The sequence below is a fragment of the Hibiscus syriacus genome, unplaced genomic scaffold (assembly GCF_006381635.1).
Source record: "Hibiscus syriacus cultivar Baekdansim isolate YM2019G1 unplaced genomic scaffold, ASM638163v2 tig00110895_pilon, whole genome shotgun sequence".
In the NCBI taxonomy this organism is placed as follows: Eukaryota; Viridiplantae; Streptophyta; class Magnoliopsida; order Malvales; family Malvaceae; genus Hibiscus; species Hibiscus syriacus.
The window spans coordinates 2,786,901-2,795,160 of NW_024062903.1; the positions used below are offsets into that span (position 1 = coordinate 2,786,901).

General features: G+C 36.6%; 1 pseudogene; it reads left to right on the forward strand.

Moving 5' to 3' along the window:
- The first annotated feature begins 6,145 nt into the window (after positions 1 to 6,145).
- Positions 6,146 to 8,260, forward strand: LOC120145955 (annotated as a pseudogene).

Here is an 8,260-nt window from a genome sequence, read left to right on the forward strand (position 1 = left end):
TAACTCAATTTAGACATGTGAAATGAGGGAGCTGATTTATTTTTACTTAATTTGGATTTGCATCGGTTGAGTACTTTTAGATTTTTTAGTTATTTAATTAAATTATTTCAAATTCAGATAATTTTAGATCTTAAATTCGAGTTAATTGAAACCACTTTTTTAAGTTGGCATGAGACTTATCAACCCATTTTTCTCGATCATATTATTTAATTTCTGGTTGTTTATTTTATTTTGACTTTTGATTTTCAAGTTGGAAATGTTGAAGATGGAGGATTCAAGCTAGGGTTTGGTTATTCTTTAACCTAGAAGAAAAAGGACAAGGAAGTTAGAATTTATGTCTCAATTTTTGGGTTAAATATTAGTCTTTGTAATATAATTTTGAGCTGGACTAATTTTATGTTTGATTGCGTTTTATGCACCATTCGAGTGTAATTAGATAGTTTAGTTAAGGTGAGTGTACTTCCTAGGGTGTTTTGTGTACATATTGTTAGGTATGACTCATAAAATACCGGTAAGGACAGAGCGGAGTAAGCGAAGTGAACATCATCATCCTTATAAAGAAAGTCTCGTAGTGGGGGTTACGATTATGGGTTGGGGGTGCGGGGGGTTATTTTTGTAAATATGTACCAGGGTTTAAGGAGATGTAACCTAAACCTATGAGATATTGAATGAAAAGCTAGCATCGCCTAAGGCACCGAGGACGTAAGCACATTGTTGAACCTCGTTAAAATTCTTGTGTTCTTTCTGTTTTCTTTTCCCGATTATTCAACAATTGGTATCAGATGTCATGAGCCAAATTCAAGTTTTGAAATTCGATGGTCAGGGTAACTTCGGATTATGGCAAACAATGGTGAAGGATCTATTGGCGCAGTAAGGGATCCTGAAGGCTTTGCGACCGACAAAGCCGGCGATGATGGAGGAAGAAGATTGGGAAGAATTGCAGCAGTGAGTGGCAGGAACCATACGATTATGTTTGGCGAACGAGGTCATGTATCACATCATGCATCTGTCGTCTCCAGATAAAATTTGGAAGAAGTTGAAAAGTCAGTTTATGTCCAAATACTTAACTACTAAACTGTATCTAAAGCAGTGGATGTATGGGCTAAAGATGCAGGATGATCATGATTTAGCGTAACACGTGAATGTCTTTAATCAAATCGTTTCTAATTTGGCTCAGCTTAATGTGAAAATTGAGGATGAAGACAAAGTGATGATTATGTTGTGTTCGTTGCCTCCTTCTTACGACCACATGGTGACTACTCTTACAAATGGGAAAGAAACTATCAAAGTTGAGGAGATTATTGCAACCTTGTTGGCTCACAACCAACGGAAGCAGAATGCAGGGGAAAGCTCTCAAGCTGATAGCTTATATGTCAAGGGTAATCGAGACCGTGGACGGAAGCCATAGAAGGCATAGTCTGGGAAGCGGAATTTCAGATCCAAATCTAGGGATAAGAAGACAATTCACTATTACAAGTGCAAGGAGGCGGGACATATGAAGCGAGACTATCCGAAGTTAAAAAGGAAGACTGATGAGAAACGTGATGACTCATCCAAGTCTGTGAATGTGGTCAAGGATGACAATTCTGATTGCAGTGAGGGTGATATGCTCTCTATTTCAACGACTCAATTGACGGATGCTTGGATTCTTGATTCTGGATGTCTTATCACATCACGCCAAATGGAATGGTTTTCGACATACATGTCGGTTAATTCCGGTTCAATTTATTTGGGTGATGATCGATGTTGCAATAGTGTTGGTATTGGTGATGTCAGAATTAAGATGTATGATAGTTCTGTTCAGACGTTGTGTGGTGTTCGGCATATCCCAGATTTGAAGAAGAATTTGATTTCTCTGGGCACTTTGCACAAGAGTGGTTTTATCCCTAAGCTGCTGAGGATATGGAAACCATTCAAATTGTTAAAGGATCATTGACTGTGATGAAAGGAAATATGACCGCAGGGAATATTTACATATTGTTAGGGAATACCGTTGTAGGTGGAGTTTATTCTGTTGAGTTCTGTGATGATACTAACAAACTATGGCATATGCGTCTTGCTCATCTTAGTGAACGTGGTATGGTTGAATTACATAAAAGAAATCCGTTGCATGGTGTTAAAAGTTGTAAGATCGATTTTTGCAAGTATTATGTTATTGGAACATACTAAAGTTCGTTTCAAGACTAGGAAGCACACAACTGAAGGGATTCTTGATTATGTGCATTCTGATGTATGGTGGCCTTCCACGACATCGTCTTTGGGTGGATCTAGGTATTATGTTGCTTTTATTGATGATTTTTCACGGAAAGTTTGGGTGATTTTTTAAAACAGAAGTTTGACATTTTTGAGAAGTCCAAGCTGTGGAAAACTGAGGTAGAAAACCAAATAGGACGAAAAATCAAGTGTTTGCGGTTTGAAAATGGTACGGAGTACACAGATTTAGAGTTTCTAAACTTATGTAAAGAGTACGGGATTAAGAAGTATTTTACAGTACGCAAGACACCACAACAGAATGGTGTTACGGAATAGATGAACAGGTCATTGACTGAAAGAGCCATATGTTTGCGGTTGAATACGAGGTTTCCCAAACACTTATGGGTTGAGACTGTTAACATGGCGTGTTATTTTATCAATAGATCGCCAAGGGCATCATTGGTTGGGAAAGTTGCAGAAGAGGTATGGACTGGTCATGATGTTACTTTTGATCACTTATGGATTTTTGGTTGTCCTGCTTATGTGCATGTACCTGCTGATGAGAGATCGAAACTTGATGCAAAATTGAATTAGTACATTTTTCTGGGTTACAAGAAAGGTGTCAAAGGATTCAAGTCCTGAGATCCAGTTACGAAGAAAATTGTGATCAGTAGAGATGTTGTTTTTGATGAACAATCCATGTTGCAGCAGAAGAAAGACACGACAACGGTTGATTTTGAGCAGTTTCCAGTTGAGAAAACAGAAACTTCTCAATCGACTTCTGGTGGTTCCGCTACGATTGATTTGCATGATTATAGTCTCTCCAGAGACAGGGTGAGACGGACGAATATAAAGCCTCCGAATAAAGTTAGTTTTGAAGACTTGGTCTCTTTTGCACTTACTGTTAGTAGTAATGATCCGGTTACTTTTCATGATGATGTTACTAGTCAAGAAAACGACAAGTTGATGGCTACCATGGTTGAGGAGATGGAGTCTTTGAATCACAATCGTACATGGGAGTTAGTTCGCCTTCATGAGGGTAAGAAACCAATTGGTTGCAAATGGGTGTATAAGAAGAAACCAGCAGTAACATAAAAAGAGGGGGAGAAGTTCAAGGCTTGTTTGGTAGAAAAGGGTTTTTCACAGCAGAAAGGAGTTGATTATGATGAAATTTTTTCTCATGTGGCCAGACATACTTCAATCCGAGCAGTACTTGCATTGGTGGCTAGTTAGGATTTGTATTTAGAGAAGATGGATGTTAAAACTGCTTTTTTGCATGGTGATTTAGAGGAGCAGATCTACATGTAGCAGCCTGAAGGTTTCACTCAACATGGAAACGAACATTTAGTTTGCAGATTGAAGAAGTTTGTACGGGTTGAAACAGTCTCTGACACAATGGTACAAATGGTTTGACTCCTATATGATCAAGATTGGTTACAAGCGATGTGAGTATGATTGTTGTGTCTATGTTAAGAGCCTTGATGATGGTTCTTTTATTTTTCTATTACTGCATGTGATGATATGCTAATTGCTGCGAAGAACATGGATGATGTTATCCGTTTGAAAACTTTATTGAGTCAGGAATTTGATATGAAAGATTTAGGTGCTGCAAAGAAAATTCTTGGAATGGAAATTTGCAGGGACAAAGACTCAAGGAAACTGTGGCTATCTCAACTGGGTTATGTTGAGAAAATGCTAGAAATGTTTGTGATGAGTAGCTCAAAACCAGTGAGCACTCCATTGGCGAATCACTTTAAGCTCTCATAAGAACAGTGCCCTAAGACAGATAAGGAAGATAGAGATATGGAAAGGTTCTGTATTATAATGCTTTTGGCTGCTTAATGTATGCAATGGTATGTACTTGTCCTGATTTAGCTCATGATGTTAGTCAAGTTTGTAAGTACATGTCTAAACCTGATAAGCAACATTGGGAAGTAGTCAAGTGGATCTTTAGGCACTTAAAGGGTACTGTGGGACATGGAATTATTTTTGGTAGTCAGCGGGATAATCCTTTGGTTGTAGGATATGTGGATTCAGACTATGCGGGTGACTTGGATAATAGAATATCTACGACAGGGTATATCTTTATCTTGGTGGAGGGCCTATTTGTTGGAATTCTACTGTTCAATATGTTGTGGCATTATCAACTGAAGCTGAATACATGGCAGAGGCTGAAGCTGCAAAGAAGCTTTATGGCTTACTGGTTTAGTAAAGGAGTCAGGTGTTCAGCAAGGTGGAGTTCAGTTGCTTTGTGACAATCAAAGTACTATCCACTTGGCTAAGAATCATGTATCGTGCAAGAACTACGCATATTGATGTAAGGTTTCACAAGATCAGAGAGTTGGTTGCATCTGGAGAGATTTTGTTTCATAAAGTGCATACTAAGAGAATGTTGCTGATATGTTCACCAAGCCAGTTACGATAGACAAGTTCATGCATTGCTTGGACTTGTTGAATGTTTCGAGTTGTTAAAGAAGTAAGGTAACCCAACCCACGTTGAATGTTTCCTAAGGGGCAGGATATTCGCCAAGGTGGAGATTTGTTAGGTATGGCTTATAAATATATTGGTAAAGAGGAAAGAGGATGGAACAGAGTGAGTGAAGCGAACATCATCCGTCCTTATAAAGAAAGTCTTGTAGTGGGGGTTATGATAATGTGGGTTGGGGTGCGGGGGGTGCGCCCTCACGATATGGTACAGGGTTATTTTTGTAAATATGTACCAGGGTTTATTTATTATAAAAGGAGATGTAACCTAAACCTATGAGATATTGAATGAAAAACTAGTGCCCGCCTAAGGCACCGAGGACGTAAGCACATTGCTAAACCTCGTTAAAATTATTGTGTTCTTTCTGTTTTCTTTTCCCAATTATTCAACACATATGTATGATAAGGCATGATCTTATCTCTTAATCATATTGAAAATGATAGATAATAGGTTTTGGATGTGCTATAGTGCTTGAGGTATGTGAATTTCATGATTGTTTAATTTTTTTTATTAATTTAGGGGTAAGTACAAGGTAGTATCTGTTCAAAGATAACTCTCAATTATTTAACATTGAACGATCATACCCCTGACATTCATTGTGCTCTAATCTGAGACATCAAGAAATAACAACAATTCTTTACCACCAAAGTCGCTTGATTCGTACATGATTGTTTACATTCTTACAAGTGTTTATATGAAATGTGGTATAAAAAAATATTAGCAATGTTATGTAATGCATAATTGAACATAAGTGTAAAGGTTTAACATGTAGTATCCCAAATCATTGATGATGCATGTTAAATCGTGTGAGCATTCACCATGCTATTAAGTTCTTGATGCATGCAAATTGAAAAGAGGGCATAAAATAAAAGGCTAATGTTGTAGCATACTTACCAATGAAATTTCATTCACATTATATTTGTATGTTTAGAAACGTAATAATTATTATGAATTATTTGCTCAAGATAAATCTATATATTACGAGTACGTTTAGATTATCAGCTATATAAGTTATTTTTTATATTACAATCAATCTTATAATATAACTTATATTTAGTTAGATCATATGTAATCAATGAATCGATATTTGTTTATCACTTGTCGTTTTTACATGTAATACCAAGTTTGAGGGCAATATTGTACACAACAAAATAAATAAAAAATAACTATATATTTACACTTTTTTATTTAATTTCAGTTCATATAGTTCAATAATCGCATAATTTACTTCACTTAAGTTACTAAACTCCAATATTAATTAATTGTTTAATTTAAAATGATCAAAATGTTATATAAGCCTAGTTTTGGGGATATATTGGAAATTAAAGTGTTTTTTAATGCTTTTTTTGGCAGAATCTAAATAAAAAAAATTAGTGACCAAAATGAAAAAGAAATAAAATTGCATACTCCTACTAAAAGAAAAATAAAATTTAGAAACAAAGAGAACTTTCCTTTATCTGAGCAAAGATGAGAAAAAGAAAATTGTGGCAAATCTTCAATTTTTCAGCTGAAACAAATCAATGGCCACTCTTTCCTCAGAAATTCTCCATTTCCTCAGCTCCACCATTGCCTTGTCTCTTTCCCAAACCATTCCCCTCCACCATTAGAATCAGGCCTTTAACTTCTGCAAAGGTAACCCATAACCCATATCAAGCTTCCTTTTTTCTAAAAGAATCTATTTGTTCTTGAATTTTCTTTTAATGTTTTTTTAGATTGGCGGAAGTGAAATAACAGAGCAAGTTTCTGAAAGCAAAGAGACAAACGTGAATGTAAAGAAGAAAATATTTGTGGCAGGGGCAACAGGAAATACTGGGAAAAGGGTTGTTGAACAGCTACTTTCAAAGGGATTTTCGGTCAAAGCAGGGGTTCGCGATTTGGAAAAGGCTAAATCTTCGCTTTCAAACGACAACCCTTCTCTTCAAATTGTTAGTTCTTTGTCTTGGTCTCCAAATTTTCATGAATTGACAATGTAGACGATGATATGCTTTGAGAATTTTCAAAAGACATGGAAATGCTGGAAACCATTAGTCGAAATAGATTATTAGATTTATTTTGGTTTTTGAAATGTGAATGGCTGGTTTTTCAGGTGCAAGCAGATGTCACTGAGAGTTCAACGAAGCTAGCAGAAGCAATTGGTGATGATTCAGAAGCTGTATATGTGCCACTGGATTTCGACCAGGATGGGACTTAACTGCACCATGGAAGGTCAGATTTTTTTACTTAGAAAATTATGTAGAGAACTTGGAAATTTTGAATAAATATATATCCAATACTTAAGTTAGAATAAACTAGTTAACATATATCCATATCCATATCTCTTCTGCTTCTTTCTGTTTCCTTTTCCAAATTTTGAGCTTTAAAATGGAGTTGCATAATGATTCTCTTGTTTGTTGATTGTTGTTCTTAAAATCCGTGTATTCTTTTTTGCATATGATTTCCTTCATGTATTGAAGTACTCACCTATTTAGATCCTGTGGTGAATTAACTCCTTGGCCTGATTTGTTCTAGCCATCGAGTTGCAATAATGTTTTCCGATTTTAGATTAACCGAGCTCATCGGAACCGTATTGTATCTTCTGTAGGTCCTCAAGCTTGTTTTCTGATGATTTCTCTAATCTTGAGTATGTTGTATGCATTTAGGGAGCACCAGAGTAACAGAGGTCTTTGGGGTGCACTCCTATAACTCTGGCACCCTTTGACCACTTTTGTCCGTTTTTCGGCCACTGAGAACACCTAAATTCTGACCACCGTCATTGCACCTCTACAGATTCATGTATATGGATGTGCAGTCAATGCTCCGTTATGATTCTATTATGTATTTCCATATGATTGTCCCAATTAGTACCTCAATCCATGTTTCCTCTTACTGCGTGATAGTGTTATAACTCACATGGCTGTGAATTACATGTTGGCATCCTTCAATAATTTTGATTTCGTAAGTTTTATTATATTGTGCAGGTTGATAACTTTGGCACCGTAAATCTCGTTGAAGCATGCCGAAAACTTGGAGTGAACCGATTCATTCTTATCAGCTCGATATTGGTCAATGGAGCTGCAATGGGACAGCTTTTCAATCCTGCTTTTATCTTTCTCAATGTGTTCGGACTGACCTTGGTAGCTAAACTTCAGGCTGAGCAGTTTATCAGGAAATCAGGGATTAACTACAATCATAAGGCCTGGCGGGTTGAGAAATGATCCTCCAACTGGAAATGTTATCATGGAACCAGAGGTAAAGTGCATATTCCATGAGATTTTGACTTTGTTTTCGACATATTTTTCATCTTTCATCGTTTAGGATAATCATTTTTCTTTTTATTTAGGATACCCTTTATGACGGTACCATATCGAGAGATCAAGTTGCAGAGGTTGCTGTTGAGTCTTTAGTTCATCCTGAGTCATATTTCCAAGTTGTGGAGATTGTTTCTCGAACTGATGCTCCTAAGCGTTCTTACAAGGATCTTTTTGGTTCCATTAAGCAAAGTTGACATTGACATTCATTCTTGCCTTATGCAGCTACAGTCCTGTAATATTGGAAGATTATGTACGATATGCATGCAGAAATATAAATTCGTACTTATGAGGA